The 23,016-nt window shown below is 38.1% G+C and overlaps 1 protein-coding gene across 1 annotated transcript in view; it reads left to right on the forward strand.

The window, feature by feature from the left end:
• Positions 1-3,764: 3,764 nt before the first annotated feature.
• Positions 3,765-23,016, forward strand: part of LOC150075201 (ATP synthase lipid-binding protein, mitochondrial-like) — a 47,319-nt gene continuing 28,067 nt past the window's right edge. Inside the window, exon 1 of the mRNA XM_090389222.1 lies at positions 3,765-3,873. The gene's annotated coding sequence lies outside the window, so the exon portion shown is untranslated. The remainder of the gene's footprint in view (positions 3,874-23,016) is intronic.

A 23,016-nucleotide genomic window follows, 5' to 3' on the forward strand; every position in this document is an offset into this window, starting at 1 on the left:
CCACTACTACTACTACTTCCAGAAACACACAACAGCACTCCATCAGGCCATAAGGAAGATAGACAAGCTGTATACCGCACTCAATTTAAGTGAGGAGTTCCCCCCAAGCAGGAGGTACAAACGAAGCTTGAAAGATGGGCAGAGAAGACACTCCAAGGCAGACACTACAATGATCCCTATCAAGGATCACATAGATAAAACTGCTTCCAATGCATGGCTAACGAGCGGGACGCTCTTCGACAAGACTGGAGCATTTATTTATGCTCGCCATCGAAGACCAGGTAATCAAAACCAGAAATTATAGAAAATACATCGCCAAGTAGCCTGGATTGTCCGATGATACACGTCGATAATGCCAACTGGCATCAGAAACGATTCAAAAAACGCTGCGGGGTGCAAGGTGATCACCCAGACTGAGTTCACTAATAGATACGACCAGGTAGCAAGGATAATACATCAGAAGCTAGCGAGGAAATACCAGTTGACCAAAGAAAGTGTACCATACTACAAGTACGTACCACAGGGAGTACTAGAGACCTCAACCCAGAAGCTGTACTGGGACCGTGCCATAATAACGGATAGGACAATCCCACACAACAGACCGGACATAACCCTTGTGCACAAGAAGGAAAAGATTATCTATCTGATTGACATAGCGATACCTAACACTGGCAAACTGCAGAAAACCCATGAGGGAAAAATCAGGAAATACACGAACCTATGACAAGATATCAAAGAGATGTGGCATATGCAACAAGTAACTACCATCCCAATCATCGTGTCAGCCACAGGTATGGTGCAAAAGACCCTACATAACAGCCTAGCAGCAATAGGTCTCCCAGCGAACCCAACAAGGAACTCCAGAAAGTCGCAATCCTGAACACCTGTATGATAACCAGAGAGTTCCTCGACTAACAGTAACGTCGAACAAAATAACAACCACCCTTGTACTTGGTAGCAAAACCCGTAACGAGGTGGAAGCCCAAAGCAGGGAGAAATAATAATTATAAGGAAATACCAGTTGAGCGAAGAAAATGTACCGTACTACAAGTACGAACCCCAGACAATACTAGAGACCCCCCAACCTACAAGCTGTACTGGGACGGCGGATAGGACAATCCCCCAGAACGACCGGACATATCCCTTGTGAACAAGAAGGAAAAGACTACCTATCTGATTGACATAGCGGTATCCAACACTTGCAACCTTCAGTAAACCCATGTTGAAAAAATCAGGAAGTACACGAACCCAAGACAGGAGATCAAAGAGATGTGGCATATGCAACAAGTAACTACCATCCCAATCATCGTGTCAGCCACAGGTATGGTGCAAAAGACCCTACATAACAGCCTAGCAGCAGTAGGTCTCCCAGCGAACACCTACAAGGAACTCCAGAAAGTCGTAATCCTGAACACTTGTAGGAAAGTTAGAGAGTTCCTCGACCAACAGTAACACCAGATATAACAACAACCACCCTGTGTACTTGGTAGCAATACCCGTCACGAAGTGGAACCTCCAATCAGTGAGAAATAATATAATTATAATAAAAAAAAGTCGCGCATAGGGTTCGACGATATGCTCTCGGTACTCTGAGTAGTTAATGTACCCTTATCAAAAATATAAAGAAGGTGTCGGCAGTTGATCATTATTCTGCCCCCACACTAGAACCTTGCCTCCACTTTAAGTGGCCCTTCCTCTGTCTTTTTTCTTGTCCTTTTTTCTTTAACTTGGTCTCTCTCCAGGAAGCTCAGGCGACCCTGGCCTCGACCGGACAGAGAAACAATCTGTACTGCTTGTCTCACCTCCTAGTGGTGTGTACAGGTAACGTGGGATCCAAACAAGATCCCTGCGGCCGAAAAGCTAAAAGAACAACAGAATATGACATAAACCTACACACACACACACACACACATAGTGACATAGTGTTTTTTGACAAGCGGCACCGCTGCTTTCGTGCAACTCCGCATTTGAATCTCTTGTGAAGTAAGACAGTACAGTACTGTCAAGGCCAGATAGCATATGTTAGTGTATGTTCATGTTTGCTTAGTGCGGGTTATGTTGTTCATCTGGCCGCTTGGCCTAGGGTCCGTGGAACACCACAGACCGCTAGTTACCGTCACTGGCACTGGGAGCCAGACCAGGTATGTGGGAGAACTCTGGCTGGCTGACCCTGGGGTTCGCCTGAGCTTCCCAGGGAGAGCCAAAATAAATAAAATAAATAAATAAAAAAAATAAAAAATAAATAAATAAATAAAAAAAATAAAAAATAAATAAATAAAATAAAAAAATAAAAATTAAATAAATAAGTAAATAATGATAAAAAAATAAAAATAAAATAAAAATAAATAAATAAATAAAAAAATAATAAAATAAAATAAAAATAAATAAATAAATAAAAAAATAATAAAATAAAATAAAAATAAAATAAAAATAATTTTTTTTTTTTTTTGAAAAAGGAGAAGGGGTGAGAGATTGAGGTGAAGAAAGAAGGCACACACACACACACACACACACACACACACACACACACACACACACACTTCTGGCATTTACAGAGTACTGTTTTCCTCACAAGAGTACTAAAGGAGCAGTTCTGGGAAACCGCCGGTGGCACCTCACCCGCAAATACTATGTATGAGGCATTGGTCAGGCCACATCTTAAGTACTGCATACAGGTCGTAAGGCCTCATTTTAGGAAGGATGTGGAGCTGTTGGAACGAATGCAGAGAAGGGCAACAAGATTGGTGAGGAGAACAAAAGGGGCTGAAGCGAAGCCTTTCTTAACAAGAAAGGCTTCACTTCTGCAAATTGCAGCATCTGGAGACTAGGCACCTGCAAGATGATCTGATTGAGGTGTTTAAAGCTTTGAATGGATTGAGAAAGCTCAGTGCTAATAGGATCTTCCTCTTTTTCAGACCACATGCATGAGGGCAAAAATTCAAATTGATGAAAGACGTTGCAGAATGTTTTTGATTGCTGGAAAAAACTTCCATCTGTTATTGTGGAAGTTGATCGTTTAAATAAATTGAATGAAAAACCACCAGATAAACTATTGGAGGGAATGAATAGGTGAAATGGGAGACGTCCCTTTTTTTTTTTTTTTTTGGCTGATGCTGCATAAGCATGCTTTATTGCATCATTTGCCACTGCTAATGCTAAAGTTAATACCAGCGTTTTATTATCTTCAAACGGGTGAACCGTTTAGTTTGCATCTTAGAGTGAACTGTGTACTTGCAAGTCGAGTTTCAAGAGTGTAAATTTTAGAAACGATGCTTGAATGAATTCATTTCTTTCTGCACAAGGATCCTATTTTTAATGATTTTACGTTCCAAGTACTGTACTGTATATCACCCCAGGGGCTCACATCTGGTGAGTATGGGTTTGGCACACCCAGGGTCCTGAGCTGGATATCATCATTCTTCTCTTTCTTGATGATTCCTCTCTCTCTCTCTCTCTCTCTCTCTCTCTCTCTCTCTCTCAGGTTAACTCGGGAATTTTTTTGGCTGGTGCAGCATAACCCTTAGGTTTCCTTGCACCATATGGCTAATAATAATAATAATATACAGTATGGCATTATATATTCTATTCGTTTGCAAATTTCCCCGTTGTCTTACGATTTGCGCGCAACGTATCGGAGAAAGACTGGAATATCCGTTATGAACTTTCATCAAAAGTCTAGAATGCATTGAAATTATTCATAATGATTAATGTTATTTAATATTTATCTTAATTTTTACAAATAAGATTGGAATTTGTCTTTTTACTTTACTAAAATATGATTGTTCGCTTCGTAGATATGTATCGATCGTACTCCTATAGTAGAAGCTGCTAGTGTATCGCGCAAGCGCATTTACTTTCTCTGTTTTTCTAGAGGTATGTAGGGGTCATATATTTTTGTTCTAAGTAGATGATATTTTATTTTAGTGCCTTTTCTTTAAAAATATGAAGTGCGTATGAAAGCTTATTTTGTGTATATCTGTTAAATTTAACGAATACTTAAGTAACTTTTCTGTAGCTGGTAGTACTAGTTTGTTCAAGTGCTCTAGTTGATCAACGTATCTAATATACAATATTCTGTACAGTGAAAAAAAAAAAAAAAAATATATATATATATATATATATTGTAACAGTTGATTGCCCATTAAATATACTTTCATGATCAAAACTTCTGTCTTTAATTCTTTTAATTTGCTGAATATATATTCTATATTTATAAAAATTATTATTATTTATTATTATTTTTTTTTTTGTGCTTTCGGAGATAGTCTTTTGTCGTCGTATTTTTTTTTTTTTTTCTTTTCACTTTGTCTCGGGCAGATATGGGGTTTTTTCCCCCATTTTCCCACATTCATTAAAGCGGCTTATACGCTCGATTTACACATTCCTCGTGGCCTTAGTTTCCCCAACCCTTAACTTGAACCAGTTGATGGATATTATCAGGGTTCAGTGGACTTCCTTATGTTTTATCGGTGTTTCGTTGGTTCGTATTCACACTACACGCGAGTATACGCCCCTGTTATAACTCCTGATTTTTCATCTAATAAATTTGTTCCAGTTCGTATTTTGGTATTTACTAATATTTCGTTGGGTTTGCTTGGTTCAGTACACTATACATGCTACATTAAAATATAGTAAACAGTGTTTAAGACATAATCATAAGTAATTCATATATCCAGTTGATGTCTTTGTATTATCAGTTGAGCATTGTTAAATGACATCAACCTTATTTTTGACACTGAATATAATAAATAACAGACAGACAGAGCTATAGGGCTCAATAAGTTCAATGATGTGTGTCAGTTAGTAATAAAATGAAAGAAATTATCATACAAATATGGATATTATCATACAATGATAATCCTTGAATGGGTTGAGCATGCTGAATTCTGATGGGATCCTTCCACTTGTTCAGATTACGAACCTAGGGGGGCATTAATTCAAATTAAGAAAAGACAGATGTAGAATAGATGTGAAGAAATTTGCCTTTAGCCAGCGGGTGGTTAATTGCTGGAACAAACTTCCATCTGTCGTGGAAGTTGATAGGTTGAATAAATTTAAGGAGGAACTGGACAGGCATTTGGGGGGAATGGTGTGTTTTTTTTTGGCTGATGTTGCATAAGCTCATACATTTGCTTTCTTGCATCACATGCCACTACTACTACTACTACAAAGAGCAGACAAGGGGGACACAGTAGTAATACTTTGATATTCCAAAAAAAACAACTATATTACCATGTCTCAGTTGAAAGAGTTAAAGTTTAGTACTTTTAATATTCCTACAGTTTTTGGTCAGGTCAAGCTACATAAGCCCAGGTTTCCTATTTGTCCTATTGTCTAATAAAAGAACTTGGCATTTTCAAAAACCTTATACAACATTACGAAGCCTTTTAGACAAACCATAAAATTTTGGTATAAAGAACTATGATACGCTATTCAATAATCTGAAGGACTGTAAACTTAATGAAAATGATAAATTATTCTCACTTGATGTAACTTCTCTGAACACTAATGTAAACATTGATACACCTTAGACATTATTTGGGAAATGTTGAGAAAAAACTCCATCCCAATTAATCGTACGAAACTTCTGAGAAAAAACTCCATCCCAATTAATCGTACGAAACTTCCTATTAAAGAGATTTTTGATTTAATTAGATTTCTAATTGAAGCAAATTGCATCACTTTTCGGGATAAAGTTTACAAACAAATTTTTGGTTTGCCCATGGCCTTGTTATTGTTATCATTAGCCATATGGTGCAAAGAAGCCTGAGGCTTTTGCTGCACCAGCTACAAAAAAAATTGAGTTACCCCTGAGAGAGAAAACAAGAGTCAGAAGTAGAAGAGAATCACCAAGAAAGAGAAGAATGATGATATCTAACTCAGGACCCTGGGTGTGCCACGCCCATACTCACCATATGTGAGCCCCTTGAATCTGAGTGGTTTATTATCGGAGATTTATCTCTCCACGATTGAACATATACATTTAATACCTTTTCTACCTCTTATTAGATACTATGGGAGGTGTCTTGGTAATGCTTTGCATTACTGATGTCCATACCATCCAAGACATCTTACCTTTAAGAACATTCATCCTAGACTGAAATTAAATTGTTAAATTTTAGACTCACTCGGGATACGGATAAGGTTCAGTTTAGCATATACCAGAAACCTACAAATACCGAGATTTTCCCACATTATAACAGTTATTATCCTTTTACCTATAAAAGATCTACCATATTAAACCAGTTTCTTAATGCTTACAAATATTCCATGTTGGAAAATCACACCCACCAATAATAGTAACAACATAAAATACTTTATTTCCTTTCCATATATCGAACAATGTAGTAGTAGTCATGGTAGTAAATGGTACTAACAATTAAGCAGACTTTTTAAAGATACAGAATTCAAAATTGTAGCCAGGCCCACAAGAAAACTTCATACAGTCCTAAACAATCACTCAGTTCAGTCCACCTCTGCATTCCAAATAAATGATTTGGTTTACAACATATCTTGGAAAGATTGCATTTCTCTTTACCACATATTCTCCGTGCTTTGTATGGTCGATTTGAGGGCTAAGCAACACTCTGCATATGTCCATGCTTCCCATTCTTCTGCTTTGGAATTCGCTTTTCATTCTGTTAATGAATCACACCTTTTTATTCAACAAAGCTAAAGTGCTTAACATCCAACACAGTATGTTCAACCTTATTTTTAACCCTAAATATTAGTAACTTTGTGGATACCCCAAGGGTCTCCACAAAGTTACTAATTGTGGAGACCCTTGAAATTAAACTACACCAAAACTCGATTAATGTCTGTTGCCTCTATTCTATCACGCCAAAGGAACAACTAATCTATTATAAATTCCAGTACACACATTTTGCATTTCTATCCTGTGATCATGAGTAGTGTTGTAAAACCCTGTCAGCTCAGAAGCATTCTGCAGACAACATAGAGGTAAATTTCTCTCCTTTTATTACTAATTTTGACAATAAAGAATGCCATTCTCCATTTAATAAAATTTGAGATAACTGGTTAGTCTATTGAGTTAAATATTTTTCCTGAATGGGAAAATACGGAATATGCGTGTAGTATGAAGAAGTTGTAGAATTTAAATTATAATAAATTCAAGATTTAGAAATTGTATATGAATAGTTAGCCTATTCGTGGTCTATCAAAATAACTGATAAAACTAATGCCAAAAAGCAGTATTCTGGAAATTGTGAATCACCAAATTACTGATCTCTAAAGAATTATTAACTATAGACATTTAACGAATATAATTCCTAAGAATTCTGTTTTTTATCATTGATATCCAATAAATCCTAAAAGAAAATGGCAATAGTCTCAGCAGGAGATGGATGAGTGGTAACTACACAAGTGCATTAATGCGTGTTTGAGTTGACCATTATTTGACCCTGCACAACTCTTAAATAAAATAATGAAAATATTCTTGTCAAATAACTAGATGTAAATCTTTTACCTGTGTGGCCATACCAGATTATGCATATTTGTTTGTTTATAAAGGGGATGGTAAGATAGAAGATAAGAGAATAGCTGTATATGGCCATTCCCCTTTAAAAAAAATTTTATAAATAGACTTCTCAGTTCAGCCCATTAGTGCATCTATTAATCAGATTGATGTGGTTAGGTATTTCAAGTTTAGTCTGCAGACGATATAGAGGTGATTAATCTTTTCTGGGATATATGTATATATATACATTTATCATGTGTGGAGTTTCCAGAGTAAGTTCATGTATTTGCCATTTCAAGGTCATGTCAAGTACATTTCAAATAAAGTCTCTTTATGCCTAAATAACCTAAGTACTGCTGTTGCTTATTTATTTTATTTTTTTTTTTTTTAAAGCTACACTTATATAAAAATTTTTGTATTATTACAATTTTTTTATAGAAAATTAACATTTTCCCCCCTAACTGAATACTCCAAGAAGACAAGCATCTGAACTTGCTCAAAAGAGGATTAATGACATTAATCAAAGTATGCTTCAGTAAGATTTTGATAAACTAGTTGGATGGGCTAAAAACAACAGTTTTTTTTATAACATGTTAGGTGTTTCGGAAAACTGCTAGCTTGGGGGGGGGATTCACACTCTAAAAGATTAACAGTAGCCACAGGCAGAGGAGAAAGTGATTCTTGCACTGCTTCTATTTAGAATGAGTAGCAGCCGGTAAGGCAAGGTATGGAGCAATATGGCCTTAATCGCTGATGCTCTGAAAACCCTACTACAACAACTGTAAAGCAAGGTGGTGGGGATTTCGGGACTTGGGGAGAGTCATCATTAAACATGTAAATACGTGGGTTGTGTTAGGGTAACTAAGAGTAACAACAGGTGTATGTATACTTGCATGTACACCAATTCTAGGAATATAGTAAATTAACTCGATGAATTTGAAGTGCTGGTCAAAACTTCAAAGGCCAATATTGTTGGGATATCAGAGACATGGTGTCACACAGATATAAGCTGCCGCCGCCGTAGCCAGGTGGGCAGGAGCAGCAGTGCATAGCACACGCTTCTTGATTAGACCGGGGTTCAAGCCCGTGACCACCAAATACGGAGGATGCAGAAAGGTCAGGGAATGACCACCACATATCCCCAGAGCAATATGGCCTTAGTTACTAATGCTCCTAAAAAAAAAAACCAAATAAGAATAACAGATATAAGCAATGGAGAATTTGAATTTCGGGAGTATAGTGTGTACAGAAGATATACGGGATAGCAAGGGGGGGGTTATACTGTTAGTTGAGAAACAATCTGAGGAAGTGCATCCAGTTGATATAGATGAACAGTGCAATGTTGAGTCAGTTTCGTGTGACATAAGCACTGGGAAAGCAAATTTGAGAGTAGGAGTGTGTTATAGGCCTAATGATTCTGATGAGTACAACCAACAATTGAACAGAGAAGTAGTGGGCCAGTAAATCAGAATGTCTTAAATTGGGGATTTTAACTTCCCAGGTATTGAATGGAGCTTGTGGGTTGGTCACTAGCACACTAGGAAGACTTTTGTGTATTTCTAGATTGTTTTCTACAGCAGTATGTTCTAGAGGCAACCAGAGGGGGTAGTGCTCTTGATATGATTATCAGCAGTGATTCTTCATGCATTAAGAATCTGCAGATAAAGGAACCACTGGGTGGCAGTAATCACAGTGTATTGATGTGGGATTTACTCCAAGATGTAACTACCATCAGGGGTAAAGGGAAGGGTTTTTGTTTTCGTAAAGATGACTACAGTGGTCTCAGACACTTTTTAAATTCTATACAGTGGGACCAACTGATGATGTTACCAACAGCAAATTCTAAATGGGAAACATTTAAAGAATTAATCTTGGAAACTATTAGGCTTTCCATACCAGCTAAGAAGTACTGTATTGTTTAAGGTTTAGGCCTAAATGGATGTCCAAATGATAGTTAGTTAGTTAGTTATTTGGTTTTTAGGAGCATTAGCAACTAAGGCCATATTGCTCCGGGATATGCGGTGGTCATTCCCTGACCTTTCCACATCCTCTGTATTTGGTGGTGACAGGCTCGAACCCCGGTCTAATCAAGAAGCATGTGCTATGCACTGCTGCTCCTTCCCACCTGGCTACGGAGGCGCCGTGTGTGTCCAAATGAACTAATGGGACTTGTGGCAGAGAAGAAAAATTCATGGGATGCATAAAAAATTAACAGGCGCACAGAATCATATGGTAGATATAACCTGGTCTGTAATCAAGTCACAAAGGCAGGTGCTATTTAAACTCTAGGAAGAAGGGGGTGAAACAGGTTGGTCCACCTGATATCGATGGTTTGACTGTTGATGGCTAAGGGTTTGCTTAGTTCCTTTGCCCTCCTTTAATATAACTGGATAGATCCCATCCACCCCAGGTGCTTTTCTTAGGTTTAACTCCAACAATTTCTTCTCCACTTTGCTTGCAGTTATTACAAAATGATTTAATTCCCTGCAAGAGTTTGATAAACTTCTGGCATTCCCCTCCCTGAATAACCTCTTGTGTGTGAATGTAGATGCAAAATACTCGTTCAGATTGTCAGCTGCCTGAGCAGGATCACGAACAGTTGAACCATCGATATCAAGTGGACTAACCTTGTTTCTTTTCTCTGCAGCTGTTCCAGTAGATCAACATCCTTCTTAAAATGAGGCTTCCATACACAATATGCAGCACTCAAGATGTGGCTAAACCATTGCCTTGTATAGCAGGATGATTGCCTTGGTCCTGCTGGCACAATTCTTATATGTCATAGACAGAACACTATGAATTCCCTTAGTAGTCTGTCTGCAATGTTACATCAGGCTATACAATTACACCTAGGTCTCTTTCATTCTCCACCACTCTAAATGAACATAGCTCACTTATCTTTCGGTGTTATTGCCCCAAAATTCCATTGTTGCTTAGTAATTATATCTAAATTGACAGATATCTACCACTTTGCCATTTTCTCTGGGCTCTGCAGGTTACTGTAACAACTTCCATCAACACATTCCAGAACTGGTAATAGTTTAGTATGACGTGGTTACCAACACTTAATTCCATTGTGATGGAATTGCAATGTTAGCTTACCAAATGAGGAAAAAATGGAATTTGGTGGGTGATGGTTTTATTTTGCTCCAGAAATTGTCCTTCAAAACCATTTGTCAGGACTGCCACATCTGGAAAACAAGATGCAGGGGATTTCAGAGACTGCTGGGAGTCATTGTGGAACAAGAAAATACATGGGCTGTGTTAGGGTAGCTAAGAATAGGAACAGGTGCATGTGTACTTGCCTGTACATCAATGCTAGGAGTTTGATAAATGAATTTGAGGTGTTGCTCAAAACATCAAAGGCAGATTATATTATTGGGATATCAGAGACTTGTCACACAGATATAAGGAATGCAGAAACGTAATTTGGGGAGTACAAGTATAGGAAGGGAGGAGGGGTTAAGCTATTAGTTAAGAAACACATAAAATTCAAGGAAGTGCAGCCAGTCGATATCGCTGGACAGTGCAGTGTCGAGTCAGTTTGGTGTGACATAAGCATTGGGAGATCAAAATTGAGAGTAGGAGTGTGCTATAGGCTTAATGACTCTGATGAGTATAATAAGAAACTATACAGGGAAATAGAGTAGGCCAGTAAATCAGAGAGTCTTATAATGGGAGATTTTAATTTCCCAGATATTGACTGGAATTTGTGGGTTGGTCACTGACACACTAACAAGGCTTTTGTGGATTTTTTGGATGATTGTTTTCTACAGCAGCATGTTCGGGAAGCAATTAGAGGGAGTAATACTCTTGATCTGGTTATCAGTAGTGATTCTTCATGCATTAAGAACCTGTAGATAAAGGAACCACTAGGTGGCAGTGATCACAGTGTGTTGAAGTGGGATTTACTCAAAGAGGTAACTACCATCAGGGGCAAAGGGAAGGATTTTTGCTTTTGCAAAGGTGACTGTGGTGATCTGAGACAGTATTTGAATTCTATATGGTTGGACCAACTGATGATTTTACCAACAGCAAATTCAGAATGGGAAGCATTCAAAGAATTAACCTTAGAATCTACTAGGCTTTTCATATCAACTAAGAAATATTGTTCAAGGGTTAGGCCTAAATGGATGTCAGATGAACTAATGAGACATGTGGCAGAGAAGAAAAAATGCATGGGATATATATAAATTAACAGGTGACACGGAAGCCTACGATAGATATAAGCTGGTCTGTAACCAAGTCACAAAGGAGGTTAGGCAGGCAAAGGCAGATTACAAGAAATCTTTGGCAAAGGATGGAAAGAATTCTTTAATTATGTAAACTCTAGAAGGAAGGGATAAATCAGATTGGTCTACTTGATATTCATGGTTCAACTGTTGATGATCCTGCTCAGGTAGCTCACAAACTGAGTATTTTGCATCTACATTCACGCATGAGGAGTTATTCAGGGAGGGGAATGCCAGATGTGAATTAAACTCTGGTAGTGAGCTAGATGATTTTGTAATAACTTACGTAGCCTTCCGTGGAACGCAACCCTTATGTAAGTCGGGGAGTTCCTGTATTTGGATCTTAAAAAGGCTTTTGATACTGTTGCACATGGAAGACTGCTGCACAGATTGGAGCAGTGTGGCATTGGAGGCAAATTGCTGCTATGGATAAAGGGATGGTTGAGTGGGAAAAGACAGAGTGGTAATTAATGGACACAGCTCTTCGTGGACTAATGTTATTAGTGGAGTCCAGGGTTCAGTGTTGGGTCCATTGTTGTTTTCTATATTTATTAATGATATTGATGATAGTATATCAGACTTAATGTCTAAGTTTGCAGATGATACGAAGGTCGGCAGGGTTATTAATGACAGTATGCTTCTGCAACAGGATCTAGAAGTTGAGCAGATGGGCTGAGAGGTGGCAGCTGAAGTTTAACATTGACAAGTGTAAAGTACTGCATATGGGTAGCAGTAACTCCAGAAAAATGAACCAACTATGTGGTACTACACTTGGAGTAGTGGAGAATGAAAAGGACCAGGGGTAATTTTGCAGTCAGATAAGAAGTTTTCTGCAGACAGGCTGAAAGAGTAGCTGATGAGGTCTTGTCAATGGTATATAGGAACTTTGCTAGCAAGGATAAGAAGTTAATTATTCCCTTGTATGAAGTGGTAAGGCAATGGTCAGGCCTTGAGTACTGTGTACAGGTCTTGGAAGCCTCATTTTAGGAAGGATGTAGAGTTTGCTAGAATAAGTACAGAGAAGGGCAACAAGATTGGTGAGAGGAACAAAGGGGTGTGCTTACGAAGAAAGTCTCGAGTTCTGCAAGTTGCAGCATCTGGAGACTATGCACCTGCGAGGTGATCTGATTGAGGTGTATAAGGCCTTGAATGGTTTGAGCATGCTCAATGCTGATGGGATTCTTCCTCTTGCTCAGAATAATTGCCTGAGAGGACATGAATTCAAATCGAGGAAAGAAAGTTGTAGGACAGATGGTCGAAAGTTTGCATTTAGCCAGTGGGTGGTTGATTGTTAGAACAAAAATCCGTGTGTTGTAGAAGTTGATAGCTTAAATAGATTCAAGGCAGAACTAGACACTCATTTGGAATGAGTGGATGGGTGAAATGAGATTTTTTTTTTTTTTTTTTTTTTGGCTGATGCTGCATTAGTAAAGGCATCATATGCCTTTGCTAATGCTAATTTCCCAAGCATCCTGTCAGCCTGGAATTTTTGCTTAATCAAGTTATAATTACATTTATAGTGTCACATTTATTTCTTCATGAAGATATGTAATCAAAGATGGTCAACATTCTCAAATTAGCATCAATGAAAGAAGATCTATGAGGGGGACAGACTCAGTTTTGAAAACAGTCAAATCAGAAAGGGAAAAATTATTTCCAAATAGAGTGCACACGGAAATTGAATATTTTTAATGTTTTTTTTTTTTTAATTAAATGCTCTTTTTCTCCAAAAAAAAAAGAGATGATTTCCCCCCCCCCCACTCCCAAGGGTGAAGGAAAAGGATGCCAGATAACTGATTGGTTTTGCAGATGCTGAATGCATAATAATTGTCCCATACATGAGGAGGATGACTGTTATTGCAACTGAATTACTTAACAAGTACAGGTCACTGTTGAACAAAAGCCGAGAATTAGGGTTGAATTTGAAAGTGTCTGCAATTCTGCCCAGACACGATAGGAGGGAGTATATGATGAGAGCCTTGTCGATCAATTCGGCCCTGGAAAGATTGTGCAAGCCTCAAGGGGTAGAATTTTTTTCAGCCTGGACTGTACTTGTTAACAGGAGAGATTGCTTCTACAGGGATGGGATACACTTAAATAGAAAGGGTGCAAGAATATTTGCTGATGCTATCGAGGCAGTGTTAGATGGGTCGGAAAACTGCTAGCTTGGGGGGAGACAAAGACCAATAGATTGACAGTAGCCACTGGCAGAGGTGAAAGAGATTCTTGCACTGCTTCTATTAGAATGAGCAGAAGCCTGAAAAACAAGATGCATGGTATTTCAGAGACTGCTGGGAGCCATTGCGGTACAAGTAAACACATGGGTTGTGTTAGGGTAGCTAAGAATAGAAACAGGTGCAGGTATACTTGTGTGTACACCAATTCTAGGAGTTTAGTAAATAAATTTGATGAATTTGAGGTATTGGTCAAAACATCAAAGGCAGATATTGTTGGGATATCAGAGACGTGGTGTCACACAGATATAAGGGATGCAGAACTGCAATTTGGGGAGTACAACGTCTACAGAAAGGATAGACAGGATAGGAAGGGGGGAGGTGTTATGCTATTAGTTAAGAAACACATAAAAACCAAGGAAGTGAAGCCAGTCGACATCGCTGGACAGTGCAGTGTTGAGTCAGTTTGGTGTGACATAAGCATTGGGAGATCAAAATTGAGAGTAGGAGTGTGCTATAGGCCTAATGACTCTGATGAGTGTAATTAGGAACTGTACAGGGAAATAGAGTGGGCCAGTAAATCAGAGAGTCTTATAATGGGAGATTTTAATTTCCCAAATATTGACTGGAATTTGGGGGCTGGTTACTCACACACTAGCAGGGCTTTTGTGGATTTATTGGATGATTGTTTTCTACATCAGCATGTTCGGGAGGCAACTAGAGGGAGTAATACTCTTGATTTGATTATCAGCAGTGATTCTTCATGCATTAAGAATCTGCAGATAAATGAACCACTAGGTGGCAGTGATCACAGTGTGCTGAAGTGGGATTTACTCAAAGAGGTAACTACCATTAGGGGTAAAGGGAAGGGTTATTGCTTCCGTAAAGGCGACTGCGATGGACTGAGACAGTATTTAAATTCTATACAGTGGGACCAACTGATGATGTTACCAACAGCAAATTCAAAATGGGAAGCATTCAAAGAAGTTATCTTGGAAGCTACTAGGCTTTACATACCAACTAAGAAATATTGTTCAAGGTTTAGGCCAAAATGGATGTCAGATGAACTAATGAGGCATATGGCAGAGAAGAAAAATGCATGGGATACTTACAAATTAACACATGACACAGAAGCCTATGATAGATACAAGTTGATATGCAACCAAGTTACAAAGGAGGTTAGGCAGGCGAAGGCAGATTACGAGAAATCTTTGGCAAGGGATGCAAAGAAAAACAGCAAAGAGTACTTTACTTATGTGAACTCTAGAAGGAAGGGGATGAATCAGATTGGTCCACTTGATATCGATGGGTCAACTGTTGATGATCCTGCTCAGGTAGCTAACAAACTAAATGAATATTTTGCATTGACATTCACACATGAGGAGTTATTCAGCAAGGGGAATGCCAGAGGTGTATTCAACTCTAGCAGTAAGCTACAGAATCTTGAAATAACTGGGAGTAAAGTGGAGGAGAAACTGTTGAAGATAAACACAAGAAAGGCACCCGGGGTGGATGGGATCTATCCAGTTATATTAAAGGAGGCAGCAAAGGAAGTAAGCAAACCCTTAGCCATAATTATGAGAGCTTCCTTGGACTCAGGGGAGGTATCCATAGACTGGAAATGTGCAAATGTGACCCCAATTCACAAAGGAGGATCAAAGGCTGACACAAGTAATTATAGACCTGTGAGCTTAACTTCTGTTCCAGGAAAATTAATGGAGGCACTGGTTAAAGAAGCACTGCAGGATCATTTAGACAAGACTTCAGTTATAGCTCAGACACAGCATGGTTTTGTTAAGGGGAAGTCTTGCCTGACCAATTTGATTGGATACTATGATGCAGTCACAAAAGAACTGGATGCAGGGAATAACTTTGATATTATATACTTGGATCTTAGAAAGGCTTTTGATACTGTTGCACATGGAAGACTACTACACAAATTGGAGCAGTGTGACATTGGAGGCAAATTGCTGCTATGGATAAAGGGGTGGTTGAGGGGGAGAAGACAGAGAGTGGTAATCAATAGACACTGCTCATCGTGGACTAATGTTATTAGTGGAGTCCCTCAGGGCTCAGTGTTGGGTCCATTATTGTTTTCTGTATTTATAAATGATATTGATGATGGTATATCAAGCTTAATGTCCAAGTTTGCAGATGATACAAAGGTTGGCAGGGTTGTCAAGGACACTACTGACACTATGCTGCTGCAACAGGATCTGGAAAGGTTGAGCAGATGGGCTGAGAGGTGGCAAATGAAGTTTAACATTGACAAATGTAAAGTACTACATATGGGAAACAGCAACCCCAGAGCAACGTATCAACTCTGTGGTACTACACTGACAGTGGTAGAGAATGAAAGTGACTTTTGGGTGGTTGTGCAGGCAGATATGAAGTTCTCTGAGCAGTGCAGACGGGCTGCAAGGGTAGCTCATGGAGTATTGTCAATGATATACAGGAATTTTTCCAGCAGGGATAAGGAGGTGATTATTCCATTGTATAAGGCAATGGTCAGGCCACACCTAGAGTACTGTATACAGGTCTGGAGGCCTCATTTCAAGAAGGATGTAGAGCTGCTGGAACGAGTACAGAGAAGGGCAACAAGATTAGTGAATGGAACAAAGGGGTGCTCTTACGAAGAAAGGCTTAAGTTTTGCAAATTACAGTGTCTGGAGACTAGGCACCAGCGAGGTGATCTGATAGAGGTGTATAAAGCCTTGAATGGTTTAAGCATGCTCAATGCTGATGGGATTCTTCCTGTAGCTCAGAAAAATCACCTGAGAGGGCATAAATTCAAATTGAGGAAAGACAGATGTAGGATAGACGTGCGGAAATTTGCCTTTAGCCAGCGGGTGGTTGGTTGGTGGAACAGACTCCCATCCCTTGTGGTGGAGGTTGATAGCCTAAATAAGTTTAAGGCTCAGCTGGACAGGTATTTTGAATGAACAGAGGGGTGAAGTGGAAGTGGGTTTTTTTTTTTTTTTTTTTTGGCTGATGCTGCATAAGCTTGCTTTCTTGCATCAAATGCCTCTACTAATGCTAATGCTAACTGTACCATTTATTTATTTTTAATTCAGTTAACAGATGTTAACTGTTTCATTTAATGTGATAGCTGCAGTAAAATAGTTAACAAAAAGTTGTTCTGGCAACCATATAAATGATTTTGTACTAGTATATGCCAGTAATGAAAGATTACTCATCTGATTTTTTTTTTTTTTTACATAATTCTTGAATTCTAGCAAAATTAGTTATGCAGATTGAAGCCAGAATTGTACTGAAGGAATACTAAAATTCACATGCTCTTTTAGATATTTTAATTATTTGTTATTTATTTTATATACACTTGTGTGTTTGCATGCATATACACTTGTGTGCTTGCATGCATGCAGACACTGATGTGCCTGCCAGATAAACATCTTGTAATGTTTTGCAGATTGGCAGCATTTCAGTGGTCTGAAGTGATCACTTGAAAGTGAACAACCCAATTTGATTCCCCTGTCCCAAGCTTTTTCTTAGAACGCAGTTTTTAGAATTGCATTCTAAGAAATTTTACAGTACACATTGATTACACCTTGGGTTGCCAAAGCAATCCTGCTCTTGTCAACATGTACTCACTTTTTTTAAAAATATTTCTTTTCTACTTATTGATTGCTTGAATATCTTATGGGTCCTGTAATTGCCTTATTTTATATGGTAGTTACAGGACCCACAAGATATTCAAACATATTGTTTAGCACAATTGCATCACTATTACAGAGTTGAATTTTAAGACAAACCAAATGTTTGTACATTAGAATTTGTAAGCTCTGGCTTATTAGTAATGAAAAAAAATATATGTATATAAAATTTTGGATACTATAGCTTAATCAGCAAATATTTATTTAAATACACGAACTAATGGAATAAAATAGAAAAAGGTAAAGAAAGTGCCTAAAGGCGAGGCAAATTTCCCAGAGAGGAAAGAGAACTTTGACCCAGAGAAGGTCAAGACAATTTTCCTAGAAAATGGCTAACCAGGGGAACTATATGGCAAAACAGACAGAAAAGGTTTTAGATCGTCAAGGGTGAAAGGATAAATCAGGGATTAGACAAAAATAAGGGGAGGAGATTTGAGAACATAATTTGGTATATAAGGAATTGTGTAGTGGGAAGATTAGTTGATGTTTTGGGTAAAGCTTTGGCAGTATCTAGAGGTTGTGTAATAGTTACCGGGGAGTATGCCGAAAAGGGTTTGGATCAGTGAAAATTAGCAGAATAGGCTAAAAGGGTTTTGAGTGAAGTTCGACAAGCCATAGTTAAGTATATGCAAAAGGTTATGAAAACCAAATGGTCTGCTAGCACCTGAGTCTGGTTTGATAGTCCTAAAAGGAGGAGGAAGCATAAAAAGGGGATCCCCAAATTGCAAGCCCCAGAATGGAAAAATCATCCTTTGATAACGGAATTGGCCCAACCTGGCAATGGGGGAAAAGGTACTGTAAGTACACTTTATTCACACTGTCTAGTCCTAAAATTTGTCCTGAGAAGAGGAATTAAACCTTAATTTAAGAACTAAAGGAAAAGGCACTCTGTGTTCCTGCTAAGAAAAGTCTCAATTAACAAATGTAAAAAAGGGTAAAATTTATCTGATCTCTAGATAAAAGCTGAGAACTGGAATTAATATAAAGCTTGGAATTTGTGTATATGAAAAGAGTATATTTGTCATAGACAACTTGTTTGTGAAATTAATCTTTATTATCTATAGTAATAATGTATAAACCCATGCCTGAAACCTTTATATTAAACATGTTGAATTTATATTTGTCTGTCAGTTTGTTCACTCTACTGTAGTTAACTTAAGATACCTGATCCTGTAAGCAGTCAGTGGCCCAAGGTAACCTAAATAACAGTAGGTGATCAATATATATATAATAAATAATTATATATATAAAGATAATACAGTAATACCCCGACTTACGCTACCCCGACTTACGCGAACTTGGAGTTACGCGGTTCTTGATTTTTTTCGTTTGGCAACGCTGCCGCCCACTATCTTCAAGGTCGTTTTTCATATGTTATCGATATACGGTGCGACGGCGGAGAATGAGAGCGAAAGATGAACAAAATTCAACTTTGTTGCTTTTATGTTTTTATATCAGTGAAGGGGAAACACATTTCACCATAATAACGTAAAAACCAACACAATTCCAGCTATCGGTATAATCGCAAATGCAATTAGATCGAGTTTACTACCAGTTTATAACAGATTTCACTAGCAGAAACGCAACTGGATTTTTATTGTTTTATGGTAGTAACCCCTAGAAATGTGAGGTGTTAATAGTGTATCTCTGCCTTTATGGTGTTGTTTATTCAGTTGCTACATGCGCGCAGCTTTGTTTATGCATATCAAGCGTGCCTCCTCGTTTTGTAATTGTGCTTTATTCCCTAAAAATGAGTAAAATACTTAATTAAAAGGTGTGAAAAGGAAGCGTCCTGGTGAAGACACTGCAGATTCAGAGAGAAAAAGAAAAGCAATTATCGATAAACAGAGGCGGACTGGGTCAAAAATTCTTACCCGGGAAAATTTATAGTGGCCTCATACTATGGTTTATGGCCAAAATCACACTGGCCCACCGGGGTTTCCCCGGTAAGGCTTATGGCCAGTCCACCTCTGTCGATAGAGAAAAAATATGAAATTGTGAAACGCTTTGAGCGAAATGAAAGACCATGTGATATTGCACGTGCTACAGGCCTAAATGAAGCAACGGCGAAAAGCACATGACAATTGCAAACTTGACAGGTTGAAAATTGAAAAGGGCTCAATTGTAAAGGGCTTAAAAATTTTAGAAAACATAGACTCCAACGAAGAACGCGTTATAGCTACAAAGCAAGGAATAAAAAAAATTATTAGCTTGCTACGAAGAAATTCTGCGTGAAAAAAAGAACGCGATGTGTCGTCAGACGAATTTGTTAGATTTTATGAAGCCATCGACATCGAAATAACTTTTTTACGTAAGTCATTTGTTTTTTTTTAATACATATTTTGTATTAATATGTATAAAGAACTGCAATTTTATTAATATTTTTCTTCTAAACTAGTGTTTTTGTTAGTCCTTGGTCCCAATTAAGCAAAATTTATATGTATTTATATGCAAAGTTGTACCCCGACTTACGCGATTTTCGTCGGACCCACCTATCGCGTAACTTCGGGGTATTACTGTATAGCAAAAAAGGAATGCCTACAAATTTCATGTTACAATAACGAAACCTAATCTATGAACTTCTGTCTTAAAATTCAACTATATAGTAATGATGCAATTGCATTAAATGATACCATAGTTTGAGGCTTTCTTCCCTAAAATTTTATTACTCTACGATGTACACTTTTTGGTATCTCATTGTGTAAATAAGCTACAACTGTGTCGTCATGTCTTATACCTCTGGATAGCTACCCAGCCCCACTGGTGGAAAGGCACAAATCTTCAAAAGGGTGCTTTGGAGTGTTACTTATTCAAAGTATAAGGGGTGGGCAACTCATGAAGGATTTCACAATATGAGAAGTCGTGTTAATCTTAGCCTTAGCTAGTTTTCAAAATGGTAATTTTGTCAGTAAAGTGGTGTTAAATATGAAAATAAATATATGGTTCTAATTCAGGAAGTGAAGAACTACCTTTGGTGATATATTTTTATGTTGAATCTGGGGTTCCCCAGTATTAGGACCACTGTTGTTTTTAATTTTCATAAACGACATTGATGAAGGAATAGAGGACGTGATGTCTAAATTTGCAGATGATGTTAAAATTGGTAGACTAGTTAACGATCACTGTCAAGCTGAGCTTCTTCAGAGAGACCTAGATAGACTTCAGGAATGGTCAGAAAAATGGCAGCTATGCTTTAATCGTGTAAGGTATTACACGATTAAAGTGTAAGTATTTAAGTGTAAGGTATTACACCTGAGAAACAGTAATCCCAAAAGAACTTATTCACTTGGTGGAGTTCAACTAAACCCAGTACTGGAGGAAAGGGACTTTGGTGTTAGACATGAAATTCCCTGAGCATTGTAAACAGGTTGCAAGGAACACCCATGGTGTCCTATCGATGATCTATCGAACTTTGGCAAGTAGAGATAGGGACGTGATAATCCCATTATATAAGGCTTTTGTTAGACCACACTTGGAATACTGCGTTCAAGAATGGAGACTGCATCTAAAGAAAGACATCGAGCTTCTTGAAAGGGTGCAAAGACGGGTAACTTGCCTGGTGAGATCGGCAAAAGGGCGTCCTTATGAAGAAAGACTTTGAATATGTGGGTTGCAGAGTTTGGACACTAGACACCTTAGAGGTGATTTGATTGAGGTGTTTAAGGCTCTGAGAGGCATCAGTAAAATGAATGAGGACAAAATTTTCAAGATTATAAATGATGCTAGAACTAGGGGACATAAATTCAAGTTACGGGGGGGAAATGTTTAGATTGGACTGCAGGAAGTTTTATTTTAGCCAGCGAGTTATAAATTACTGGAATAAGTTGCCTACATGGGTGGCAGAGGCTGACAGTTTGGGGAAGTTCAAAGGTCATCTGGATAGTACCTTCGGGTGAGGGAAGTGCATAGGATGATAGGTTTAATTTCCTTTTCTTTTATTGTTTATTTATTTTTATTTTATTTTTTTTATCATTGTTTTATTCGTGTTTTTTTTTTTTTTTTTTTTTTTTGTTCCCTTTTGGGTGGTGCAGCATAAGCCATAGGCTTTTTTGCACCATGTGGCCATTACTAATACTAAATGGTGATGTAGTGTTCCATATGAGGGTTGTGATGCTGATGACAATTATTGTGTTTATAGACTACATTCAGGTAGGAATGGTCTGATTTTAATTCTTGAACAGATTTCAGTTACCTTACATATAAGGCTTGGAAGCCATACTAGCATTTTAAATAGTACCTGCTAGTATTTCTTATTCTAACTATTCAAAGGTATAATATATTATAATGGATTTATAATATTTAAGACAATTTGAGATTCCCATCAGGATATTGACTTTTAAATTTAGCATAACTTGTTGCTATTCAGCTTTCAAGACCATATAATCTGATATTTCACTTGGCTTTAAGGCTGACTTCTCTCCATGATTGCATATAAACAATGAATGTGGATGGAAATGATGAGGGAGATGAGTCCAGAATTCAAAAGAAATCCCCTATCCATTTGGAGGAACCCCTATAACATCTCACAGTGAATGATGAATTGGACATGGAATGTAAGCAAGCTACAATTAATAGTTCCCCTTTCCAATATCCCTTTAGATATTGGAAAGGGGAACCCTGAGTGTGATGAACTTGGTCGCCTGCCCCAGAAAAAGAAAAGGAAAAAATTTGGAGACAGCAAAGTTCAAATACCTATCCAGGATCACTTGCCCTTACTCCCAGATTCTATTGATGGGAGATGCACTGGTTGGTCTAAGGTTGTCTCCCTAAAAGCATTAAAAGATGACTTGGAAGAAGTCAGTCCTACTGCTTCTTCTAGAAGCAGAACTCCTGAGACCTTCATTCAAATGAGACCTAGTACTAGGATTAAACGCGAAGAAGAAAAGCTTACTTGAGTGACCAGTAAGCTTCTAGGGGACAATGAGGAAAAGGTTGATGTTCTTGAAATGACTAGGGTTAAAAGGAATATTGATATGGATTTGATGAATTTCAGCACAACAAACAGGGAGTTCTCTATCGAAGTTATTCTGATGATCTTCCTTCTCTACTTGAAACCTCTTCAAAGAAAACAACTACAAATTACTGCAATAGTTTAATAGGGCAAGATCCCTGTAGAGAATCTCCCCATCACATGGAATCTTCTGCAGGGAAGATTCCTGCAGAAGGTCTTTCAGATTTCTCTTCATATACATTACCTCTCGTTTGAAATGAGAATCGATCACATATCTCACTCAGGATTCCAGCAAGATAACGAAGGCTACAATGCATTTTGCACTAGAGAAGTGGTCTGAAATGGAAATAATCACTGCAGCCCTTCTCGTTGAAAATGAGAAGCTTACGGTTACATTAGATGAGTTACAAAAGAGAATCAAGACTTCTGATCATTGTCAATATTCTTTCGGATCACAGCTCCAAATCTACAAAGCCTTATGTGCATGCTATTAGGGGTAATCAAGACC

This window comes from Mastigoproctus giganteus, chromosome 14, assembly GCF_048544385.1.
Source record: "Mastigoproctus giganteus isolate SK-2022 chromosome 14, ASM4854438v1, whole genome shotgun sequence".
Taxonomy (NCBI): Eukaryota; Metazoa; Arthropoda; class Arachnida; order Uropygi; family Thelyphonidae; genus Mastigoproctus; species Mastigoproctus giganteus.